We start from the raw sequence: 25,143 nt of genomic DNA, 5'->3' as shown, positions 1-25,143 counted from the left end.
ATAAACACCATTATGGCTCTACTTTTATGATATGATATATTGAAAGAAGGTGTTTAATAGCGTAATACCTATATAAAAAGCCGTGGGTGGAAACTTTAAAACTATTTAAACTTAACATTTTGTAACTTTATCATTATCATTATCAACTTAATCATTGATTTTTAGCTCACCTGTCACTTTGTGACAAGGTGAGCTTTTGTGATCGCCTTTTGTCCGGCGTCCGTCGTGCGTTTTGCGGCGTGCGTCGTGCATCGTGCGTCAACAATTTACTTAAAAGACATCTCCTCCTTAACCGCTGGGCCAATATTAAAAACAACTTCATAGGGATGTTCCTTGGGTGGTCTTCTATCAAAGTTGTTCAAAGAATTCAATTCCATGCAGAACTCTGCTTGCCATGGCAACCAAAAGGAAAATTTTTAAAAAGTCTTCTTCTCCCAAACCAAAAGGCTTTGGCCTTGATATATGGTAGGTAGGATCACCAAATGGTCCTCTACCAAGATTGTTCAAATTATGGCCCTTGGGTCAAAATTGGCCCCGCCCCCTTGGGGGTCATGCGTTTTCTCTATATGTTTATAGTGAAAACTTCAAAAATCTTCTCCTCTGAACTTACTTGGCATAGAGCTTAGATATTTGTCATGATTCATCGTCTAGTGGACCTCTACAAAGTTTGTTCAAATAATGGCTCTGGGGTCAAAATTGGCCCCGACCCGGGGGGGGGGGTCATGGGTATGCTCTATATGTTTATAGTTAAAACTTCAAAAATCTTCTCCTCTGAAATTACTTGGACTAGAGCTTAGATATTTGGCATGATTCATCGTCTAGTGGACCTCTACAAAGATTGTTCAAATTATGGCCTTGGGGTCAAAATTGGCCCCGCCCCCTTGGGGGGTCATGCGTTTTCTCTATATGTTTATAGTGAAAACTTCAAAAATCATCTCTTCTGAACTTACGTGGCTTAGAGCTTAGATATTTGGCATGATTCATCGTCTAGTGGACCTCTACAAAGTTTGTTCAAATTATGGCCCTGGGGTTAAAATTGGCCACACCCCGGGGCTGATGGGTTTTCTCTATATGTGTTATAGTGAAAACTTAAAAAATCTCTGAACTCACAAAGACAAGTAACGTCTTAATTTAAACTGGATAACATATTTAGTACACATACCAATTTTCAATATGGGCCACATACAACAATTAATAACAAATATACATATATAGATACACACGTAAAATCAAGTAGTGACAAGAGCTTAGATATTTGGCATGATATATCATCTAGTTGACTTGTACCAATATTGTTCAATCTTTGGCCCTGGGGTCAAAAAATGGCCCCACCCAGGCGGTCATGGGTTTCCTTATATATGTATATGATGAAAACTTATAAAATCTTCTTCTCCGAAACCAAAAGGCGAAGGCCTTAGATATTTGGTATGAAGCATTGTTTATCGGACCACTATTAAGATTGTTCAAACTTTAGCCCTGGGGTCAAAATTGGCCACGCCCCGTGTTCATAGGCTTAGGTTTTCAATATTTGTATATAATGGAAGAATGTGCAATATATGACAGGTGAGCGATTCAAGGCCATTTGGCCCTCTTGTTGTATTTTTGGTGGATGACTTATCTTAAGTTTCAATTGTTCGATGTAAAACAATCTTTTTTTCTAAATGATCATAATACTTTCTACTGTCACTTATTTCAGATATAAACGAATGTGAGTCGGATCCTTGCCTTAACGGTGGTCTGTGTTTGGAAGGTATAGACGTTTATAACTGTACATGTCCTGGTTATCAGGATGCCCACTGTGGAACAGGTACATGACGTTTGTATTAATTCAAATTAAGTTGATCACTTAAAGTGCTCTGACAGCTTTTGGGAAGAATTCATTGGTGCAGGTCGATTTTGTCCGGTTTAAACTATATCGAAACTTTTTTATTTATAAATGATGCTTAAACCGCGTGGTATAAATACCGTGAAAACTACAGGGACACTTAAACCGCCTAAGCCGGATGGTTTTACTAGAAGGCATTTACAGTGTTGCATTTTATGCCTTCGTTTTTCCGTCTTCCCAGGTTAATCTGAAAAAAATGCCTAAATAGCTCTGATATTTTGTAAGAAAGACAATAAGGGAAGTTATTTTCTAATATTGTTTCAGACATCAACGAGTGTGAATCACGCGTCTGTCAAAATAATGGGACATGTGTGAATCTGGTTGGCTCGTTTCAATGCAACTGTGCTCCAGGATACATCGGCACATTGTGCCAGATTGGTAACATATTGGTTACTTTAGTTTGACAATGGTTTAATACTGTTTTAGTATGTGTTGCACAATGACTCACTTGAGCCTCGCACTGATTACCTTTAGTAGGTTCAGTTAAGATATAACCATAAACTATTTTTATTTTCAAAAGGTTTTACACAAAAAGATGCATTTGAAATTGCCGAAAATTACTTTACGAATTTGAGTGCGTGAAGTGTTCAATTATAATAAAATCATTAATGTCAATATACATCTTTTTAACCGCACTTTGATGTGCATTTAATTGCAGCTCAGAGTCTATTCCGGATAACCGTTGGATATCCGACTTGCGGGAGGAAATGTTCTACCATAGCTTGCGACCAGCTGTATCAGATACAAGTTTTGTAACAAACCTGTTGGCCAGTATGTCAGCGGCAGTTTTGATATTTTTTTTCTGATTAAATGTTTGAATAATTATCTAGATGTGAACGAGTGTTCCTCACAGCCTTGTTTAAACAGTGGAGTGTGCATGGATGGAATCAATCGGTATAACTGCACTTGTCCTCTTGGGTATGCCGGAACTAACTGCGAATTTGGTGAGTTCACGTTTTTGTTATTATGTTGTTTATCAGGGGAACACCCATATCATCGTCTAAACTGCAATAATCAAATTAACAAAAAGGCAACCCTTAATGTTTGATCGCTTAATCCGATTGAAATAAGAACAGTTGAAATTTGACGCAAAAGGTTTATTTTAGTACTTCGCGGTCACCTGCTCATTGTATCCACATATTCATTTCAGTATTTCACGGTCATCGGCCCGTTATACATAATTATACATTTCAGAACATCACTGTCACTGGCCCATTATACATAACTCTACAGTTCAGAACTTCACGATCACTACCCATTATACAAAACTAAAGATTTTAGAACTTCAAAGTCAACGGTCCAGTATACACAATTAAACAGTTCAGTTGCTCACGGTCACCGACACATTATACATATCAATACATTTCAGTACTTCACACTCATTGGGCCATTATTCATAACTATGCATTTCAATATTTAACGGTCTCTAGTCCATTATAAATACAAATATACATTTCAGTATTTTACGGCACATGATACATTTTTACATTTTCTCGTATACATTTCAGAACTTCACGATCAGCGGTCCGTTATACTAAACTAAACAGCGAAGATATACAGTATATTAGATATTAATTCAAATTGTGTATAGCCTATATATTTACCTACTTGTAGATAATATAATAATTAGGGTTGTTTTTAGAAATTCGTTATCAATTTATATGAGAATATGACTAGTTGAATAAATGAATACTTGGTATGCTATAAGAAGTATTCATTTTACTCATTTTCAATCAAATTATGTTCATATCAAAGTTGTTAACAAAATCCTAATTTAAGTAAAACCCTTAATGTCTACCATTTTAAAGATATTCAGGAGTGCTCGTCTTCCCCGTGCCTTAACGGAGGGACATGTGAAGAACATATCGGATACTACACGTGCACTTGTATTCCCGGCTTTACTGGAACCAACTGTGAACACGGTATGGATGTTAATTATTACCAAATATTTTTAATTTAAGTTAAATAAATATATTATGAATGCAACAAACAACAGCTTAAACCGCATAAAAATTTTGGCGCCATGAGCACATGAACACATAGAGCTTTTCTGTAATATGGAGTGATCCCATGAATGTATGGCAAAATAATGTTATTTGGCACCATTAACAAAAAAACGGACTGTGTTAAACTGTTTATTGCGCCAAGACCACACGAATGCATTGGATATATTGTTGTATTGCGTACGGTGCATGTTTTCATAAAAACAATGTTTGATCTCATAGCAGACTTAGCAACGACTTTTCGACCTTCTGATTAGAAATTTATATTTTAATAAAACTGTCTTTTTGGATTATAGGATTTTAGAATTAGCAACAAGGAAATAAACAAACATGTGCCCTGTAATGTGTATCCTAACCTTTCTCGTTTCTTGTTATTTCTTCTGCCACAGATATTGACGATTGTTTAGGAATCGACTGTCAGAACGGCGGCACGTGCGAAGACGGTGTTAACAACTTCCGGTGTTTCTGTCCTGCTGGTTTTACCGGGGAAAGATGCCGAACCGGTAAATTCTGAATTGATCATTGAGACGATTTGAATATATATTTCTAGCGGTACTTGGTTATTTAATCACCATCATAGTCGAAAAGTAGGACTATTTGCCAGTGGGTGTTATGAATTTTTATAGTTCATACACTCGGGAAATTATTCGCAAAGTCCAAAATAAGTACAATTTGATTAACGCATTTTTCTATTGCATATTATATTTGAATATTAAAATGTTGATGGTTAGATATCAAGAAACGTTTTTGGTTTTTTCAGATGTTTATCTTATAATACCAATATCAGACACATTTAGCGTGTCGTAAAGTGTTATAAGAAAATAACGAGAGACTAGTTGTCATCCCAAACCAAAGTTCGCTGTATATAAATAACATTGATCATGTTAACTTGATTAGTATTAAAGTAATATGCCATATATCTGTGTATGCATAAAAAATCTGCTTATTTTGTATTGCTAATCGAAAGAGGCATTTTCAATTATCCAATTATTTCATTTAAAACCATTGCTCATATTCCGATTGTGTCCACTTTATTTATTTCACAAAGTAAACCCGGCATAATTGAAACTGTTCGATGAAAGTTTGATTGTTTTAGAATGTAATGGAATGAGAAGGGAAATGGTTTATCTTTAAGTAACGGACGTGAATTATTTTAGAAACGACCGAATGTTCGCCAGATACATGTCAAAATGGAGGTACTTGTGAGAATTTGGAGGCGGAGTTTCAGTGTCGGTGTGCATCAGGATATACCGGAACATTTTGTGAAACAGGCACGCATTGTTTTATTAGTAGTAGTATTCATGGACAGTTTTTTACTAAAAAAAGACATTCTTAAACATGAATTCCAGCATCAATATTTGGGGTGTAACTACACAAGCGAAATAGAAGCCATGTTGAAATATGTAGTATAAAAAAGAACCAATCAATAAAATGTTTGGCCTTGTTTTGGCGTTTGCGAGCAAAAGCCTTATCTTTGGTGCCAACTCATTAACCGTTTAAAATATTGATATGTAACATATGTAGTCAGCGATTATAAGCTAATGTGAGGCAAAGCACATAACTCTGATCTATATATGCAAACAATCTATTTAGTCAGTTTCGTTTCTACAGATGGTATGCAATGGTAATCACGATGCATTAAGATTTGCATACATTTTTACTGCTTTATATAGCGATATTTGAATGTGGTATTGAACCTTATGACGTTTGATTAAAGATTTTAATCCACGGAAATCATGGTTCATTTAATAGTAACGAATGTGTCCTCTGTATATTCATAAAATGAGTGTCTGTATTTCCAGATAGCATAGAGAAGTTCCGATATTTTTTATTCTTTAATGACTAGTATAATTTATTTGATAATGCATAATTTTGCTATGTATCTGTTTGTGCCAGAGACTATGTACATTTAACTTTAGACTTGGAACATGTAGTTTCATGTGTAGAAAAATGAAAGTTATAGATACATGTGTTTACGCTAATGTATACCATTAATATTTAGAGTATTTGAAATGTGGCATTGACCCCTGCTTAAATGGCGCCACATGCATCGCGGATGGATGTTTCTGTACTCCTGGTTGGACTGGCGTATATTGTGAAACAGGTATGCGTGCTTGCAGGTATGCTACGTACGGACACCCAAAGTGAGACTAATTGTGTTGTGCCAATTTATTATTTGTGATGTGGGCATTAAAGGGACACTTGTGTTCTTAATTGACGATGTTTTGTATCTCTTGGATAACAAGTGCGTAGCTATTTTCAGATACATTTCATTATTATTATCATTAGCTCTACACATCAGATGCATATATTTGTTAAATCCGAACATACGGATACACAACATACCTGGTTTAGTTTGAAGAGCTTTCATTCCTTACTGATTTGACCTTATGTATATTATAATGAAAAGCGAAAGAAAATAAATATGATAATACGTACACCAATTTAATTAGTATGTAACATCGATTTTCAGACAAAAATATGGGAGTTAATGTTATTGTTATGCTTGTCAGTAATATAAATCGAGGATACATTGTCTACCACCAGTGTGATCCTTATTAATTCTATCACATGAAAATCAAGCGGTAATATTCACGCATTTAAGGAAGCAAGTGCGAGTAAACAACAAACGCATTTTAAACCAAATAGATTTTAAATCCATAACGTTTTCTAAAACTGTGATTTGCACGAAATGTGCGTTATTTGAATCTTTCACTCGTTATTATTTTGTTACTGAGAATGGCGTCGTAAGGGCATGAAAGCCGAATGTACTGTATATTTTAAGAAAGCATATCTTTACGTAAATATTTCGTAAGTCGTTTGCCAAACGTTCAAAATTGATTTCACCTTCATCATCCATTTCTTTCGTCCCCCCCAAACAAAATTTAATGATCCATTCCTCTTACCCCGTATATGGGTTAAGTAGCCAATAAAAAGGGCAGAAACTCGTATTATAGATGAAATAAAATCCTAAAATAGGAACAATAAAGGTGCACTTAGAAAAAACACAGTTTCAAGTCACGGAATTTTCTATTTTTGCTTTGTAAACCAGCAATCGTTCAGCTTATACATTCAATAACCTTTTTGTTAATACCTCTAGAAACATAGGTTAAAAACAAGAGAAGCTTACACGTGTGGCCTCCGTGAAAGCGTTTTTATATTGCGAGAAAAGTGATTAGACTTTCTTACCACGTGAAAATACCCCCCCCCCTTCAAAAAACACACCAAAATCTCTTCGAACACCGCCATTTTATTCCGCTTAACACTTTTCCCACACTTAAAATTCGGAAAACACAAAACACGTTGGACGCCCTGTTGCACATAAAATAATTTGCAAATTAATTACTATAGTTTGCTTGGTTCAAGAATACTGATATTGGTCATGACCAGCAGATGACCCATATTAATTTTTGATGTGAGGTTAAAACATCACGGATGTGATCTTGATCTTAAAAAGAATGTCCGAATTGTAAAAAGAAACGATTGGACCTACGTTCTCAAACTATTTATAAATATATTGGCTACCACTTAAATTGACCTTGACCAAAGAAGCTGTATGTATATCAGTAAAATTGAGTTGCCCATATGCTTAACTTTATATTATCCATTTTACTAATACACTGCTGTAAGGGAACACACAAAAGCTATAACTCATCACTTCCACTAAACATATTTACAACTGGTCAATAACTATCCCAAAACTTTTAAGGATGTTGCTCATAATCTGAATTACAACAAACATATTAAATGCAGATGGGGAGAGGGCAGAGGCATTCATGCTTTAAAACATCTCTGGTGCTCTTATTGTGGCTATCTACCCGACAAGGCGCAATTGGGGGCGTTTGATATGTGACTGTGACAGCTCTTGTAAAATTGAAGTATAACAGACTAGCTACATCAATAAGTACATGTACATGTTTGATTGTATCAATCTGTGTTCAATTAAAGTACAGTTTTAATAATATGCGCAATTCTACATTCCTTTCTTTGTTCCGTCTAAAGCGGTACGTTCAAGCTATGTTACAGATAAGTTATTACCACACTGGACGATGAAGTATTTTAATCAAAATGAATTATGAAATAATGAATATAAAATACTTCCCTTTTTAATACTTCCATCAGTTAACACTTGATTAACTTCAGATATAGACGAGTGTGCCAGCCTGCCTTGTTTGAATGGAGGACGTTGTATGAACCAGGTCAATGGATTTAACTGCAACTGTCAACTTGGTTACGCCGGTTCCATTTGTCAGACGGGTAAGATCCTGCGTGTCCTTCAATCAATAAATTGACCAATGAAGAGATTGTATTGCACCTATGAGTAGTAGCAGATGTATTTATACTGCAATGGATATCTTTGAGCACCTCAAACAACCTCCAACAAGTGAGGGCGGAGCTAGGCTTCCATTCATGTCATGTTAAATAAACGGAAAAGGACTTTATCCGAAATGATTTATTACTAAGTTTGCACTAGCCGAGCAATCATTTATCGATAACAATAGTATAATATTCATACTATCTGTGTTTGTTGTCTAACACTTGGCATTGCATGCGTCAAATAGGGTGTATGTTTGATCGTAATTACTGTGCCTTAAACATGATAATAATTGCATTACGTTTAAGGTGTTATTCATTTTCTATTGTCTTAATTTATACATGACATGTGTTTCTATCCAGATGATAGAGAAATATCGGTGATTGTTTCAACACATTTAGTAATTCCAAGCTGACTTAAAATTAATCAGAACAGCAGTGTCTGCTGGTATATTTTATGTTATGTTAGTAGTTTATGCGTATTTACATATTTTAACGGTGACAGTGTCTTTGCTTTCATGAACAAATAATTCTGATTAAGCAGAGCAGTTTGCTTCAATGAAAATATTTACTATTTTCTCGTTTGGTTACAGATATTAATGAGTGTGAGTCTAATCCTTGTCTGAACAACGCTGCATGTTTGGACCAGGTTGCCAATTTTGCCTGTGTCTGTCCTGAAGGATTCACCGGCACTCTTTGTGAACACAGTAAGAATATTGCTGTAAAGTTTGATATATTCAATTATTTTTGACTATTTTTTTCCGTTGGTTACGGACATAAGTTTCGTATTACTTTTAAAACCTGTGTACATGGTAGGGGTTTCCACGGTGGTGACCACTGTATTGTTGTTTTGAGTTCGTCATCTGTGTTGTCATGGTTTTTTGTTGTTTATTTGTAAGTGTTCTTATTGTAATGTTTTTGCCATTTATAGTATCTGATGTACAAAATAGCTTGTACTATTATCGTGAAAACGCCAATCATGTTCAGTTTTGATGACTGGCGAACGTATATTAAGTGTTGTATAATTTAGAAGGGTATACTTTGTGTTTACTAATAATATAATTTAGATGAAGTACGCAGTGTGTATTTTAATTTCGACGTGGAATTACCGATTTTGCTCTCTGTAAAGAGACAAAAACTTGTTTGTAAAATTAAATAGCTAAACTCTTTACTTATTCATCATCTACAAATCCGTTCCGATGGGAAATTTGAATAATTTATTCCTCGGATACCTTAAAACGATTTCACGTGACTTTTATCCGTAGTTCCAATGACGTCCTTATTATATTGTCCGGTCGAACAATTTGATTCTCATAACACTGCATAGTTCGGTTGAATAGTTTATACATGTACTTGTCAATAGTTCATGTTCATTCTAACACCAATTTTGATTATTTTAATCAAATGTTTCACTTAAGAAAATAATCAAATCCTTTAGTGAAAAGTTTAATAGAAGACATGTTATCATAAAGCATATAATAACATCAGACATATTTAAATTCCCCAGTTTTAGAGATGAGGTCATTACCTAGATGTACTGTCTGCAATATTAAAATAGTTTATTTTTCACACAGGATTAATGACATTTTGCTTGAGTAATATTACTGGGTGTTTTTGTCGAATTGGGTAAGTTAAGACTCTTTAACATCTTGGTGCTTTTAAATTAGGTCATTAATATAGTACTGGCTACTGGGCTGGTTCCTGTGATTTCCATTGTAATATTGTATCTGTATTCGCAGATGTAAATGATTGTGTTCCGAATCCCTGCCAAAATGGAGGTGTATGTGTGGATATGGTTAACGGCCATACATGCGTGTGCCACTCCGGGTACACGGGGACGAACTGCGAGATAAGTGAGGGCTTGGTACCATGTATAGTTTACTATAAACATTTATAATTATTTGTCTAGACGTGAGATTCTCTACCGATATTCTGTATTCAGATGAAAAAATAATGTTTTTTAAAACATATAAATATATAAAAAAAAATATTTATGGTGCTGTATTAACACACCATTATTATTTTTTTTTTAATTTGATTTCTGATCTAATGATTTTTTTTCCCGCTGAGTTTAATCATAAACACTGTTACTGTGAAATATATTTTATAGAGCTCACTCAGTGAAATTTATTGTGATCTGGCTCTGTAAAAACAATCTTTCTTTTGAACGTTAAGACGTTAATGACTGCCTGCCAAATCCTTGTTTGCACGGGGGTACATGCCTGGACGGAGTTGGAATGTTCACGTGTAGGTGCGTGCTTGGATATACAGGCGAAACGTGCGATACAGGTCAGTCACACTAATTTGGTGTATTTTAAGGCCAAGCGGTCATATTACTGTCGTGTTGTTAAATGTTGTCTTATTACCTAAAAAATAGAAGAAGAAACCATAGGCTACCAATAGAAACAGGTAATTGGAATAGGAAACTAGTCAACGAAAGACTTTGTCAAACTTGATGACGAATTTCATTTCTTATTTGAATGCCTTAATTTTGATAATGAACGTAAACAATTTATTAAACCATATTTTTACAGAAAATCCAAGCATTTATAAACTCGAACAATTGTTTAATAATGCTAGTAAAAAAGATTTCTTTAATCTCTGCAAAATAGCAAATGTTATTATCAGACAAAATAGGTAAGCGCGGTATGTTTGAATATATGTTATCACTGAATGTTAACATTCCTAGTTATATCTAGTACTTATATATATGTAAGTAAGTGCATTTATTTTCTCTAACACATATACTTCAATATTGTTGTATTCTTCTTGTTTCTTTTTTTTTTTTTTTTTTGGTTCCTTACTAAAAATGTGACACTTCCATTGTTTTAAAATAGTATTATGGCAATAATGTAACGTTACAATATGCTTTTTAACTTCTTATAAGTATCAAATCTAAATAGTTACGTTAAAGATTAAGAATGTTAAATCTGATTTGAGCCACTATATTTCATTGACTGTAATAATTATGCACCTCAATGTTGTACATGCATTTGAGAGAATAAAAGTATTGACTTGACTTTACCTGACTACATATTAGATATTATGCTTGCTTAAGTATTCTGATTTCTGTCATCGTTTTGAATGTGGAAATTCTAATACCTAATTTTAAGAAAAATAATCTATGTGTTTTTATTTGACTGAATCGACTAACATTTGTTAAATCTGTATCCAAAAGTAACTGTTGGCCTATCCAGTTCTTTGTATTCGCAAACTAGCCAAATGAATACCTCTTGATGATTTATACCTCTTGATGATTTATCATTGGTTGTAGACGTTGATGAATGTCGGTCAAATCCCTGCCGAAATGGTGGACTGTGTTTGGACTCAGTCAACAGTTTTACATGCATATGTCGAGCTGGATTTACCGGAGGAATATGTCAGACAGGTGATTTGCAGTGAACCCGGAGCAGTGTTACTTTTTAAATAGAAAGTCTGAATCGATTGTTATTACAAAACCCTACCAACAAATTTTATAAATATAGCTGCCCATAATTTAATGTTAATGTTTCGAGAATAAAACTTTTATCGTGCTTTAATGTTTGAATTAAATATGCGAGTTGTTTTCGTAAACATATTTTCATATAACAGCTTAACTGACTACCTTTTTGTATTCTTTAAAATCTGAATTTCTCACATTTAGCTATTTCTACATCCTTTTTATTACGCTCAATTCGGGCCAGTTGTTTTTTAAACATTAGCATTGTCCTTTTTCGTATAATTAATAGTGTGCAAACTTAAAACAACCATATAGGTATCGACGAATGTGCATCCTCGCCCTGTGGTGCCGAGAGCACGTGTTTGGATGGGATTAACAGTTACACGTGTATCTGCCAGGCAGGTTACACTGGGAGTTGCTGCGAAATTGGTATATATATCTTTTAACGATTTACATTTTGGAACATTATCACAAATGTTTTGAATGCTAATTTACAGGCATAGTAGAAGTGTTTTAATGACATTTTTTTTAATGTAGATACCAATTTTATTCCAATCATCATATTAACAGAGAGACATGCAGATATTAGTTACTGGGTTTTAGATATTAAGTTCTATGTTTATTTATATTGATTGACCATTATTTTATTCTGCATGAATTACATTTTAATGATTTTGTTTCGCAAATAACATAATACCTATATAAAAAAGCTCCCCCTGAACACTTTAACTTATTAATTTGAGCTTAAAGTCTATAACTTTAAAATGAAAATTTACCATCAGCAGTTTTTGTTTTATTGATGGATGACATAAGTTTCAATAGTTTGATTTAAACAAAGCTTTTTATCTGACCCAAATAGTAACTTATTTTAGATATAAACGAATGTGAATCGAATCCTTGCCTAAACGGTGGTCTGTGTTTGGAAGGTATAGACGTTTATAACTGTACATGTCCTTCTGGTTATCAGGACGCCCACTGTGGAACAGGTACCTTACGTTTTGATTAGTTTTAACATTGGTAAAGTTGAAAAATTAAAGTGTAAAAACAGCTTTGGGAAAAAGACATTGGTGCAGATCGACCACAATCGGTTGTAAAAAATATATAATACTTACCACGTATTCTTACATATGACGTTATAATCATGCGTTATGTAAACCTTGATAACTACACGGACATTAAAGCCCTCTTATCCATTTTACCTTGCTATTGGGCATTGACAGTGATGCCTTCCTGTTTAATGTTTTCGCAACCTGGATAACCTGGGAAGAGTGCTAAAATTGCATTGATCTTTTGTAAGGAAGACACTAAGTGAACCTTTTTTATTAATCCTGTTTCAGACATCAATGAGTGTGAATCAGGCCCATGCCAACATAACGGGACATGTGTGAATCTGGTTGGCTCGTTTCAATGCAACTGTGCTCCAGGATACACCGGCACATTGTGTCAGAAAGGTAGAAGATTGGTTGCGTTAGTTGCACTATCGGTTTAAGAGCGTATTGCCTTTTGTCTCACATAAGCATCACACTTAAGTTAATACATACGTTTATCACTTACAATACTTTTATCTCGGTTTATTTGACTATCACATATTTGTTTGTTTTTTCTTTTATATTACAGAAGTGTTATATAACTTTGTTTTGTTTTTATTGGTTAGAAAATAAATCACTTTGCATGTTTGTAAAAATCTAATTCATTTGGTGATTTCGTTTGCTTAACGGACAATTTTCCAGCAAGTCAGAGGTTAAATTCTCATTTAGTTATTATGAAGCTGTTTGTCCATTGGAGTACGTTTTAATTTATCAAATGTGCATGATACATGTTTATATCGCGTGCTTACAGGATTTCAACCTGACCATATAGCCGGCTGTTTCTGATACAAGGTTTCTTACCCACCTGGCGGTCATTATTTACTTTGCAAGTTTGTATATTTCTAATTAAATGTCTAAATAATTATCTAGATGTGAACGAGTGCTCCTCACATCCTTGTTTAAACGGTGGAGCATGCATGGACGGAATCAATCGGTATAACTGCACGTGTCCTCAAGGGTACCAAGGAACTAACTGCGAATTTGGTGAGATTTCCATGTGGTATAATAAGTAAACATAACAGTATTTCACGGTCACTGGCCCGCTATACATTACTATACATTTCAATACTTCATGGTCACAGGCCTACTTTGCATAACTATATATTAAAGTACTCCAAGATCACTGGCCCATTATACATATCTGTACATTTCAGTACTTCCCGGTGAATCCTTAATACATAACTATACATTACAAAACTTATCTATGCATTTAAGTACTTCACGAACACTGGTGCATTATACATATTTTTACCTTTCAGTATTTCACGGTTACCGACCAAATATACATAAATATACATTTCAGTACATCCCGGTCACTGGCCCATTATACATAACTTTACATTTCAGTACTTCCCGGTCACTGGCCCATTATACATAATTTACATTATATATATATATATATATATATATATATATATATATATATATATATATATATATATATATATATATATATATGTACTTTAAACTACGAAACTAAACAACGAAGTTATCGAAGTTATACTGTGCTATTAGTTAAAATGGTGAAGTGAACTTCATAATTTCCTACTAAGTATAAATCTTTAAATAAATTGGAATATTTTTAAAGTTCGTTTTACTTTTTATAACAATATGACCAATTTGAATATATAAATACTTTGTATACACTAATAAAATGTTAATTTTGTTATTTTATATTGGCCTAGTTATTTGTCCAAGAAATCTGTATGAAATCATCTATTTAATAAGTATTTTATAATTAAACATGACATATGCTACAACATTTTGTTTAAAACATTCTTATTTCTTATCTCAAGTTATTATTGAAGATTATCATGGATTCTGCTTTTCTAAACTGGGCATTGATGATTTTGACATGCATCCTTTAAAGTGACATTGCACAGACTAATGAATAAAGCCGATTGCATGGTGAAGAAGCATGTCTGTTCGTGATAATTTCGTTAATAGTTTAACAACTGTAATATAACACCGTACAGAGTGGAGTAAAACTTTATAGGCTAGTAATTACAAATATGTTTCAAACAAGGCGCACAATTTTAAAAACAGCCGGTAACGTGGAAAACAAAATGGCTACCTTATTAAATAATTTACAGCATTCTCATATTACAGCGAGTTTCGACAGCCAGTGGTAATGGTTTGTTTCTCGAATCCCGTATTTTACGAGTTTAGTAGCCAATTAGAATGGCGGAATCTCTTATTGGCCGCCTTTGGTCGAGATTTTGCATGTATTTTCGTCGGGAGTTAGTATTGCATTTGGCCCGTTATCGCGTAAAAGACCTAATAGTTTATTACTAAGACTTGTTATTAACACGGTGCTCACATTTATAACAAAACGTTTGATACACATAATTCCTCCAGGAAATGTCTGCCTTTCTCTATAGTTAGAATTGCCTATTCATTTTTGTCATTTTCAGATATTCAGGAGTGCTCGTCTTCTCCGTGCCTTAATGGAGGAACATGTTCAGAACACATCAGATACTTCACCTGCAGTTGTATTCCCGGTTATACTGGAACCAACTGTGAACACGGTTTGAATTTTAATCTCTATATAGTGTAATCTAAATTAAATCAATATAATTCTTAAGAAAAACAAATTGAAAACACATATAATAGATGGAGCCATAACCACATAACAGCATAAAGATATACTGCAACATGAACGCACTATGAGATACTTTGGCATGGTGCCATTATCATATGAACGCATTGTTGTACGGCGAAATAATATATGAACGCATTGAGCTATACAATAATATAGTGCCATGACCACATGAACGCATTGAGATGTACTGCTATATGGCGCAATGACCGCATGAACACAGTTCTAGAGATACTCAGAGTTATAAGTTACGGGGCTAGTAGCTTACCCGATATGGAATGTACGGAGTAGAGGAACCCGAAGCTTGAAGCCGAATATGGTTTCCTGCGTCGACAACATATTAGCATTGATCAAGACGCAAACACCACCTGGGAAATGTTTCATTTATTAATTGGGAAAAGACGCCATTTCTATATAATTGATTTATGATCCAATATGAATATATATTGGGTTATCTGTCCTCGACCAATGTCTTTGCGTCTTTCATGTTGGAGGTGTAATATACTAGGTATGGCGCAATGACCAAATAAATGTATTGATTGTTCTGTTGCTGGTACGTTTTGCAAATACACTAAACAAAGCCTATTTGTCAATCAGCTATTACGCTAAAGATAATTTTGTTATAATAATAACAAAATGCATATCACGATTAGCACAAATTAAAGATTTAGACAAGAGCTCTTTTGTTAGCTTTTTTCTAAAAATATGAACGAAAATGTATATGCTAAAAAACGTTAATAACCTTATTGGAAGTTTGGTGGCTATAGGTTTGGATATACAACAAAAAACAGTTAAAATAGAAATTTGTTAGTTGCTGTTTGGTATTTTTTCCTAGATCTGAGTTAAAGAACTCAACAATTTGAAAACGTGAAATTTCCAACATAAATCTGTGAACAAGTCGTCTTTAAGGTATCAATTTCTTAACCTTTCTTTATCTAGAGTTAATAAAAGGTAACTGCATTTAAATCAATCCATCCTAATACATGACCATATTGAAATGTTTTAAAGATATCAACGAGTGTCTGCCAATGCCATGCTTTAACGGTGGAACGTGTGTAGATGAAATCAACCGCTACACGTGCATATGTCGAGCGGGCTTCACTGGCACAAATTGAGAAGAAAGTAAGTCAAACTTATGATAATGTGGTATCATTGCCAAGGTAGAAGTTACCTTAAACTTCGATAGATTCATTTTAGACCACGGGCCGGTTACATTAAAACGAGAACAAAATTTCTCGCTTAAAATTTACCACACAATTAGACATTAAAATAACGATCGAATCAGATATCTGGAAAGCCAATGACTAGTCAATCAGGCGACTGTAGATTTTTGTTCAACCTAACCCAGTGCATGGTTGCACAAAAATAAATCTTGAGTCGCAAAGCAAAATAAGCATGACTTTTCGACCATCTGAATGATTTGTTAGAGTTCATTTAATATTACTTTTTTTATGGAATTGTAGGTCTTTAAGCGGAAAGAAATGTTTTCTTGGCTTAGTTTATCCGTTCAAACAGTTATGTCGTTATCACAAGTTAGCATGACAATCAAATGATGTTTGGTTGTAATCGTAAAAGTAATGTTTTACAATCTTTCTAACTTCTTATTATTTCTTCTGCTGCAGACATTGACGAGTGTATTGGAATTATTTGTCAGAACGGGGGCACGTGCGAGGATGGCGTAAACAGCTTTCGGTGTGTCTGTCTTCCTGGTTATACCGGAGAAAGATGTCAAACTGGTAAATTCTTTGCTGTACTCGTTGACAAGAATTGTATATATTAAGAAATTCTGCTTGAGTTAATCACGATCATTGTCGGTGGCTAGGACTATTTGCAAGCGGTTTTAATGAACTTTATAATACATGAACACTTTTTGAAATGATTTGCATAACCTAAAGCAAGCACAATTCCGTTAATTTTAAAATTCGGAATTTGCTCAAAAATACAATGCTGATGGAAAGATATGAAGAAACTTTTATTTTGCCTTGGGATATTTGACTTATGATACCAATATGAATCTTATTTAGCTGATTTAGTTGATATCAGAAATCAATGATAGACCCGTTGACATCTGAATATAAATATAGTCTTTGAGGCATTGATAATGATAACATTATTTGTATTTTTCAAAGTATATATGTATGTATATAACATATGTAAATATACATAAACAGTCTTCTTGGTTTTGTCAATAGTAAGATTTATCTTGTAAATCGTTACTATTGTTCATATCAAATCAATTTCTTCCTCGCCTGACATTTCTATGACTTTATACTAGTTCCCTTATTTTATTTAGATGATATGTATACGTCAAAGGTATGTATTATTATACCAAGCCAATAATGCATACCATGTTTAGCACAGTCAATATTTTTTTACTTGAATAACTTATCTCTTTTCTCAGATATCGACGAGTGTCTTTTATTACCGTGCCACCATGCCGGGACATGTCAAAATACACCTGGAAGCTACATGTGCATTTGTCCAATAGATCTGACTGGGCAAAACTGTGAACTATGTATATCAAAGTTATTTGTAGATTTAAAATTATCATTTGTTGCTAATAGCATTACTTAGCTGGCATTGTATTCTTGTTTTGCCTTGTTCCTGTAACTGGTATTCATTGTTCTTAAGTAATTCATTATTCACTACTGTGCTGCGATAAATTAAAGCATGGTCCCTATCATTTTATTAAATTTTTGGTTATTAATCCCGATTATATCGTAGTGCATAAACTGCTAGTGGGGAACCAAATCGCGCAAGTTTGCGTTTGTAAGCAAATGTTAACTAACACAGTGCTGTTTTCAAAGTGATTAAATCAGATCACACCCTCCTTTCTTACTTTAAGTAATGAACGAATGTCTTTCGAATCCATGCCTGAATGGGGGAGAGTGTATCGTCGGCGAGGGACTTTATGACTGCATCTGCTTGCCCGGCTTCAGCGGAACAAATTGCCAGATAAGTATGTAACATATTTATCGACAATAAAAAAGTGTTTAAACTTTGATAAAAATTATACTAAGAGGCATCTGATAGAGTTTGTTTAAAAGATGAATCAACTACATAATATAAATGAAATAATATGGAAAAACAAACTAGCCTACTAGTCAATACCCAACCATGGTCTGGTGTAATGCCCCCAGAATCAGCCAAAGAATCAGCCAAATACTAAACTCTGATCTTGTGTAATGCCACCAGAATCAGCCAAATACCAATCTCTGATCTTGTGTAATTACTATAGAATCAGCCAAATACCAATCTCAGATCTTGTGTAATGACCCCAGAATCAGCCAAATTCCCATCTCTGATCTTGTGTCATGACCCCAGGATCAGCCAAATACCAATCTCTGATCTTGTGTAATGACCCCAGAATCAGCCACATACCAATTTCTTGTCTTGTGTAATAACCCAAGAATCAGCCAAATACCAATCTCTGGTCTTGTATAATTACCCCAGAATCAGCCAAATACCAATCTTTGATCTTGTGTAATGGCCCAAGAATCAGTCAAATACCGATCTCTGATCTTGTGTAATTAACACAGAATCAATCAAATACCCATCTCTGATCTTGTGTAATGGCCCCAGAATTACAAATACCAATCTCTGGTCTTGTGTATTGGCACCAGAATCAGCCAAATACCAATCTCTGATCTTGTGTAATGCCCCCAGAATCAGCCAAATACCAATCTCTGATCTTCTGATCTTGTGTAATGAACCTAGAATCAGTCAAATACCAATCTCTGGTCTTGTGTAATGAACTTAGAATCAGCCAAATACCAATCTCTGTTCTTGTGTAATGCCCCAAGAATCAGCCAAATACCCATCTCTGTTCTTGTGTAATGCCACCAGAATCAGTCAAATACCAATCCCTGATCATGTGTTTGACCCCATAATCAGCCAAATACCAATCTTTTATTTTGTGTTATGACCACAGGATCAGCCAAATACCGTGATCTTGTAGAATGCCCTAAGAATCTGCCAAATACCAATCTCTGAGCTTGTGTAATGACTCCAGAATTAGCCAAATACCAATCTCTGATCTTGGGTTATGCCCCCAGAATCAGCCAAATATCAATCTCTGGTCTTGTGTAATGACCCCAGAATCAGCCAAATTCCAATCTCTGATCTCGTGTTATGCCCCCAGAATCAGCCAAATACCAATCTCTGATTTTGTGTAATACCCCCAGAATCAGCCAAATACCAATTTCTGGTCTTGTGTAATGACCCAAGAATCAGCCAAATACCAATCTCTGATATTGTGTAATGTCCTCAGAATCAGCCAAATACAAATCTCTGATATTGTGTAATGGCCCCAGAATCAGCCAAATACAAGTCTCTGATATTGTGTAATGGCCCAAGAATCAGTCAAATACCAATCTCTGATATCGTGTAATGGCCCCAGAATCAGCGAAATACAAATATCTGGTCTTGTGCAATGGCCCCAGAATCAGCTAAATACCAATCTTTATTCTATTGTAATGACCAAAGAATCAGCCAAATACCAATCTCTGATCTTGTGTAATGACCCCAGTATCAGCCAAATACCAATCTCTTATCTTGTGTAATGACCCCAGAATCAGCGAAATACAAATATCTGATCTTGTGCAATGGCCCCAGAATCAGCCAAATACCATTCTCCGATCTTGTGTAATGACCCCAGAATCAGCCAAATACCAATCTCTGGTCTTCTGTTATGACCCCAGAATCAGCCAAATACCAATCTCTGGTCTTGTGTAATGAACCTAGAATCAGTCAAATACCAATCTCTGATCTTGTGTAATGCCCCCAGAATCAGCCAAATACCAATCTCTGATCTTGTGTAATGAACCTAGAATCAGCCAAATACAAATCTCTGGTCTTGTGTTATGTCCCCAGAATCTGCAAAATACCAATCACTGGTCTTGTGTAATGAACCTAGAATCAGTCAAAAACCAATCTCTGATATTGTGTAATGTCCCCAAAATTAGCCAAATACCAATCTCTGATATTGTGTAATGGCCCCAGAGTCAGCCATATACCAATCTCTGATATTGTGTAATGGCCCTAGAATCAGCCATATACCAATATCTGATATTGTGTAATGACCCTAGAATTAGCCAAATACAATTCTCTGATATTGTGTAATGGTCCCAGAATCAGCCATATACCAATCTCTGATATTGTGTAATGGCCCCAGAATCAGCCAAATACAAGTCTCTGATATTGTGTAATGGCCCTAGAATCAGCCATATACCAATCTCTGATATTGTGTAATGGCCCCAGAATCAGTCGAATACAGATCTCTGATATTGTGTAATGGCCCCAGAATCAGTCAAATACCAATCTCTGATATTGTGTAATGGCCCCAGAATCAGCCAAATACCAATCTCTGATATTGTGAAATGGCCCCAGAATTAGCCAAATACAAGTCTCTGATATTGTGTAATGGCCCTATAATCAGCCATATACTAATCTCTGATATTTTGTAATGGCCCCAGAATCAGTCGAATACAAATCTCTGATATTGTGTAATGGCCCCAGAATCAGTCAAATACCAATCTCTGATATTGTGTAATGACCCCAGAATCAGCCAAATACAATTCTCTGATATTGTGTAATGGCCCTAGAATCAGCCAAATACCAATCTCTTGTCTTGTGTTATAGCCCCAGAATTAGCCAAATACCAATCTCTGATATTGTGTAATGGCCCCAGAATCAGCCAAATACCAATCTCTGATATTGTGAAATGGCCCCAGAATTAGCCAAATACAAGTCTCTGATATTGTGTAATGGCCCTAGAATCAGCCATATACTAATCTCTGATATTTTGTAATGGCCCCAGAATCAGTCGAATACAAATCTCTGATATTGTGTAATGGCCCCAGAATCAGTCAAATACCAATCTCTGATATTGTGTAATGACCCCAGAATCAGCCAAATACAATTCTCTGATATTGTGTAATGGCCCTAGAATCAGCCAAATACCAATCTCTTGTCTTGTGTTATAGCCCCAGAATTAGCCAAATACCAATCTCTGATATTGTGTAATGGCCCCAGAATCAGCCAAATACAAATCTCTGATACTGTGTAATGGCCCCAGAATAAGCCAAATACCAATCTCTGATATCGTGTTATGGCCCCAGAATCAGCCAAATACCAATCTCTTGTCTTGTGTAATAACCCCAGAATCAGCCAAATACAAATCTCTGATATTGTGTAATGCCCCAGAATCAGCCAAATACCAATCTCTGATATTGTGTAATGGCCCCAGAATTAGCCAAATACAAATCTCTGAGATACTGTGTAATGGCCCCAGAATCAGTCAAATACCAATCTCTTATATTGCGTAATGGCCCCAGAATAAGCCAAATACCAATCTCTGATATTGTGTAATGGCCCCAGAATCAGCCAAATACAAATCTCTGATATTGTGTAATGGCCCCAGAATCAGCCAAATACCAATCTCTTGTCTTGTGTAATGACCCCAGAATCAGCCAAATACAAATCTCTGATCTTGTGTAATGACCCCAGAATCAGCCAAATACCAATCTCTGATCTATTATAATGACCCCAGGATCAGCCAAATCCCAATCTCTTGTCTTGTGTAATAAACACAATATCAGCCAAATACCAATCTCTAGTATTGTGTAATGGCCCCAGAATCAGCCAAATACAAATCTCTTATATTGTGTAATGACCTCGGAATCAGCCAAATACCAATCTCTGGTCTTGTTTAATGCCCCCAGAATCAGCCAAATACCAATCTCTGATCTTGTGTTATGGCCCCAGAATCAGCCAAATACCAATCTCTGATCTTGTGTAATGACCCCAGAATTAGCCAAATACAAATCTCTGATATTGTGTTATGACCTCAGAATCAGCCAAATACCAATCTCTGGTCTTGTGTAATGACCCCAGAATCAGCCATATACCAATCTCTGATCTTGTGTAATGACCCCAGAATCAGTCAAATACCAATCTCTGATCTTGTGTAATGCCCCCATAATCCGTCAAATACCAATCCTTGATCTTTTGTAAAGACCCCAGAATCAGTCAAATACCAATCTCTGATCTTGTGTAATGCCCCCAGAATCAGCCAAATACCAATCTCTGATCTTATGTAATGACCCCAGAATCAGTCAAATACCAATCTCTGTTCGTGTGTTATGTCCCCAGAATCAGCCAAATACAAATCTCTGGTCTTGTGTAATGACCCCAGAATCAGCCAAATACCATTATCTGGTCTTGTGTAATGTCCCCAGAATCAGCCAGATACAAATCTCTGATCTTGTGTAATGCCCCCAGAATCAGCCAAATACCAATCTCTTGTCTTGTGTAATGACCCCAGAATCAGCCAAATACCAATCTCTTGTCTAGTGTAATGACCCCAGAATCAGCCAAATACCAATCTCTTGTCTAGTGTAATGACCCCAGAATCAGCCAAATACCAATCTCTTGTCTAGTGTAATGACACCTGAATTAGTCAATACCAATAGTTTGTCCATTGAAATGACCAAGAATCAGTGAATACCAATTTTTGGTGTTGTGTTATAACTCTTTAATCTGTCAATACACAACTGTTTATTTAATGATATATTTATGTGATGTCGTTAGAAATTGTCAATACACAACTGTGGTCTTGTGTAATGGCATTATAATCAGTCAATACACAAGGTCTTCCGTCATAACACTATAAGTAGTTCAAACCTTACTGTGGTCCATAGTAATGACACGAAATCAGTCAATACAAATCTCTGGTCTAGTGTTATAACTCTATAATCAGCCAATATATAACTGTTTATTTAAATGATTACTTTAGAAATTAAACATACACAACTGGGGTCTTATTTTATGACATAATCATCAGTCTATACGCAGCTGTGGTGTTGCATAGTGACATTTTGCCCAGCCAATGCCCAACTGTTGTCAGGTGTTATGAAAAATAATCAGTCAATACCCAACTGTTAGCTTGTGTAATGGGTTTGTGTTATGATGCAAGAAGCAGTCAGTTCACAACTGATTTTCTTTTCAAACAAAGGACAGGCTTTCTTAAAATGTGTGGTTGACATTTTCTTTTCAAAAACTCAGATATAAACGAATGCTCCTCCAGTCCATGCCGTAATGGTGGAACATGTCTGGATGGCATTAATTCCTACAATTGCACATGCACCCCTGGATATACTGGACTACATTGTGGAATAGGTAAGTTATGTAAATCATGACAGAGAACAAGAACTGGATAACAATGCAAAAAAGCCAACTTATCAATATTTTTAGCAAGTGTTTTATATACTAGTTTTGGTGTTTCACTAATTGTTTTATTTTTAGAAAATTGTCTACGCAACCTTGAATTCTGAATTATTTTCTTCTGTACGTTATCAATGTTTATGCGAATTTTTCATCGGGTTTTCAATGTTAGACTCAGATTTAGCGATATTGGAATTTATATCAATGTTTATATTTTATAAAACGTTAATAACAAATCAAAATTAAATTACTTGTAGCTAAATGGTCGTGTTTTATACACCAATTTTATTAGAACGATATCCTGACGTCCCCCTTTAGAAATACGCAGTTAACGTCAATAGCGTATGTTCGTGAAAAGAGCATTGGAAGTTCGATAATAGTTAGAGTGGTTACATGTAAATATAACGATATTAATCTTTTAAAGACATAAACGAGTGTGCTTCTGGACCGTGTCAGAATGGCGGCGTATGCAGCGATCGAGTCAACCTGTACATCTGCTACTGTACACCGGGATATGCGGGAATTAACTGTGAACTAGGTATAAGTACTAAGTATATTTGTAATTGTATAATGGGATTACACTTCCCATTCTTTTCGCTATACATTTCCATGGAAATAGGCAACATTTCAGGTTTCAAGTATATGACAAACATACATTTCCTTAAAGTTCGGTTCAAAACCGATTGATTTAAACAATAAAAAGGTATGTTGCGTTTCTCCTGAGAGTTCACTTACTTTGAAGTTACTTATAGAAAACATGTGGCATTTGATCTGAATTAGTTTTAGTCCAGCAAAACAATATTTGAATAATATTCACGATTCTTCTTGGTTGTAGATATTAAACTGAATTCAAAGAAAAATAACTTTCAAATAAGTGCATTGCTAAGATTTAAACAAGTTATTTGTCTGAAGTAGCATTCTCAATCTTATATGTAGAGAAAGCATCTTGAACCAATATGAGTGCTTGCCATTTAGTTATAACGTTTGCAGGGAGGGTCATTTTCTAACGGTGTTATAACTTGTGGCCCAACCCAATTGTATAATTATGTTATTTGTTGAAATGATTTATATTACGTGCGTATATTATATACAATAAAATACGTTTTAACTTAACTACGATTAAACTAGACTAGTTGTAACGTACCTTTTGTCATGACGCACTGTGTTGTATGGCCCTGGTATGTCTGCCGTTTTGACACTAGACTACCAAATAAAACAATTCTAGAAAACGAAAACGAAACAGTTATCAATTTTTAATTTATGAAAAGAAACAGAAGAAAACGAAAATGTACGGAATATTAGTCGTCATTAATATTCATTTGACCAGTTCCACTAATATGTTTAGTCGTATATTATTTATATGCAATTACACTTATAAAACATGCATTACTCACTAATTTTATAGACATATATATGTATCTTCTTGGTGTACTGATTTGACGAAGAGATCTCACTAATATTGATTTGTATTTATAATTCAATGTTAGATCATTCGTTCCATGTTCATATCTACAGCTTACTATATGAGGTCCCAATTGAAGTTCTTTGTTTAACAACTTATTTTAAGAGCAAGACATTTGTCTATTGCTTTA

The 25,143-nt window shown here is 34.9% G+C and overlaps 1 pseudogene; it reads left to right on the top strand.

Annotated features, from left to right (window-relative positions):
• Positions 1-25,143, top strand: part of LOC128226431 (fibropellin-1-like) — a 48,499-nt pseudogene that overhangs the window by 21,903 nt on the left and 1,453 nt on the right.

This window comes from Mya arenaria, chromosome 1 (genome assembly GCF_026914265.1).
Source record: "Mya arenaria isolate MELC-2E11 chromosome 1, ASM2691426v1".
Taxonomy (NCBI): domain Eukaryota; kingdom Metazoa; phylum Mollusca; class Bivalvia; order Myida; family Myidae; genus Mya; species Mya arenaria.
This window is presented reverse-complemented; position numbering and strand designations above follow the sequence as displayed.